This window comes from Schistocerca cancellata, unplaced genomic scaffold (assembly GCF_023864275.1).
Source record: "Schistocerca cancellata isolate TAMUIC-IGC-003103 unplaced genomic scaffold, iqSchCanc2.1 HiC_scaffold_1012, whole genome shotgun sequence".
Classification (NCBI taxonomy): domain Eukaryota; kingdom Metazoa; phylum Arthropoda; class Insecta; order Orthoptera; family Acrididae; genus Schistocerca; species Schistocerca cancellata.
The window spans coordinates 12,501-15,000 of record NW_026047017.1 but is presented as its reverse complement, the minus strand read 5'-3'; the positions used below and the strand labels follow the sequence as shown (position 1 = coordinate 15,000).

The 2,500-nt window shown below is 55.0% G+C and overlaps 1 non-coding gene across 1 annotated transcript in view; it reads right to left on the bottom strand.

Moving 5' to 3' along the window:
- Positions 1–346, bottom strand: part of LOC126150884 (small subunit ribosomal RNA) — a 1,909-nt gene extending 1,563 nt beyond the window's left edge. Inside the window, exon 1 of the ribosomal RNA XR_007531734.1 lies at positions 1–346. This exon is cut by the window's left edge and continues 1,563 nt beyond it. This is a non-coding gene — a ribosomal RNA (small subunit ribosomal RNA).
- Between the last annotated feature and the right edge of the window lie 2,154 nt (positions 347–2,500).

Sequence of the window (2,500 nt, the reverse complement as noted above, 5' to 3'; positions counted from 1 at the left end):
CTACCATCGACAGTTGATAAGGCAGACATTTGAAAGATGCGTCGCCGGTACGAGGACCGTGCGATCAGCCCAAAGTTATTCAGAGTCACCAAGGCAAACGGACCGGACGAGCCGACCGATTGGTTTTGATCTAATAAAAGCGTCCCTTCCATCTCTGGTCGGGACTCTGTTTGCATGTATTAGCTCTAGAATTACCACAGTTATCCAAGCAACGTGGGTACGATCTAAGGAACCATAACTGATTTAATGAGCCATTCGCGGTTTCACCTTAATGCGGCTTGTACTGAGACATGCATGGCTTAATCTTTGAGACAAGCATATGACTACTGGCAGGATCAACCAGGGAGCTGCGTCAACTAGAGCTGAGCAGCCGGCCGCCCGGGAGTGTGTCCCAGGGGCCCGCGCGAACACGCAAGCGTCCGCTCAATTATTCTGCAAACAGGAGGAGGCTGAGCTCCCCTGCACAATACACCTCGAAACCCTCTCAGGTCCCGGCGGCGCGCAGCGCCGTCCTAAGTACTTGGTCGGGTTCGAGAGAGGCGCAATCGCCCGGAGTTAGGCGAGTAGACGCTTTAGGTGCGACCACCCGTGCTCCCAACTGAGCTTGCCGCTGCCGACAGAGGCCCGGGAGCGTGCTGTCGTGGCATTGCCGGCGGGAGACAACACGCGCCACCTACGGTGACCGGCAGCTCCAACGCCAGCGCCACAGAAGGGCAAAGGCCCCACGTGGGTGCCGAAGCGAACTCTCCCAGCACAGCGCACGTGCCAACACGTCTGCACAACTGCGATACAAACCACCAGCGAGAACCGCTGGGGCGACCGAGCAGCAGACGGCGTCGCGGCGCCGAGTGCCGGGCGGCGGCGCATCCTCAACGCACACAGTCCTCAATCGGACCAGCACACTGCAGATGTCCACCGCGCTTCGCACCGGGCCGGCGAGGACCCACTTTGGCTGCACGGCGCCGCGCGCAGGGTGCCCCGGCGCGCAGCTGCGCCGCCTGCCGCGTCCGTCGGCCGGCGCGCCTGCCACTGGGCGCCCCCACCAGCCGGCTGTAGCGCGTGCGCCCACGCACCGCGCGGCCAGCACGCCGGGCGGCCCCCCCTCACCGGCCGGGGACAGTCCCACCCACCCACAGCCGCGTATCGCTTCACACCCAGATACACATTCACGTTCGTTGGTATGGTGGGGACCGCTTCGTAGCTGTACCGATCGTTGCCCTCACAGATGTACCTCCAGCAAGGACAACCGCACCACAACGGGTTACCAGTTGTTCATTTGCGTAACGTCACCAGTAAACGTACACGTCCATCCCCGTTTGCAAAGTCAACTATTATTGCATGCCTGCCTGTCAGGTGTCAAGACACACTACATCCGCTCACATCCACGCAACAAAATGTGCCCGACTAGAGGGCACGTGGAAGGTGCCCCCGTACGTATGCGATGTCCATTGCGCGACCAACTGTCAACCGGCCTCTGTAGCATGTCGCAGATGTGGAACGCGGGGCACCGTGCTATCACATTGTGTGAGAAGAGACTACTACGTCTGCATACACGCGCCACTACATGAACAGACGGCTCATGCTGATCGCCATCCACTGCGTCCATTACTCCCACACGTCTCTATGGCGTACCACACTGCAATGCAGCTGTTATGGGGAGATGACACGTAGCTGTGTACACAACATTCTGAGCGGGTTGCGGTTGGACAATACATTAATGTAACGTGTCATATGCCAATTACAGAGCAGGGTAAGGCACAACTTGGGTTAGGTTAAGGCACAACTTGGGTTAGGTTAAGGCACAACTTGGGTTAGGTTAAGGCACAACTTGGGTTAGGTTAAGGCACAACTTGGGTTAGGTTAAGGCACAACTTGGGTTAGGTTAAGGCACAACTTGGGTTAGGTTAAGGCACAACTTGGGTTAGGTTAAGGCACAACTTGGGTTAGGTTAAGGCACAACGTGGGTTAGGTTAAGGCACAACGTGGGTTAGGTTAAGGCACAACGTGGGTTAGGTTAAGGCACAATGTGGGTTAGGTTAAGGCACAATGTGGGTTAGGTTAAGGCACAACGTGGGTTAGGTTAAGGCACAATGTGGGGGTAGATTGCGGTACAAATTGCATTACATTGCGGTGCAAATTGCATTACATTGCGGTGCAAATTGAGTTACATTGCGGTGCAAATTGAGTTACATTGCGGTGCAAATTGAGTTACATTGCGGTGCAAATTGAGTTACATTGCGGTGCAAATTGAGTTACATTGCGGTGCAAATTGAGTTACATTGCGGTGCAAATTGAGTTACATTGCGGTGCAAATTGAGTTACATTGCGGTGCAAATTGAGTTACATTGCGGTGCAAATTGAGTTACATTGCGGTGCAAATTGCGTTACATTGCGGTGCAAATTGCGTTACATTGCGGTGCAAATTGCGTTACATTGCGGTGCAAATTGCGTTACATTGCGGTGCAAATTGCGTTACATTGCGGTGCAAATTGCGTTACAT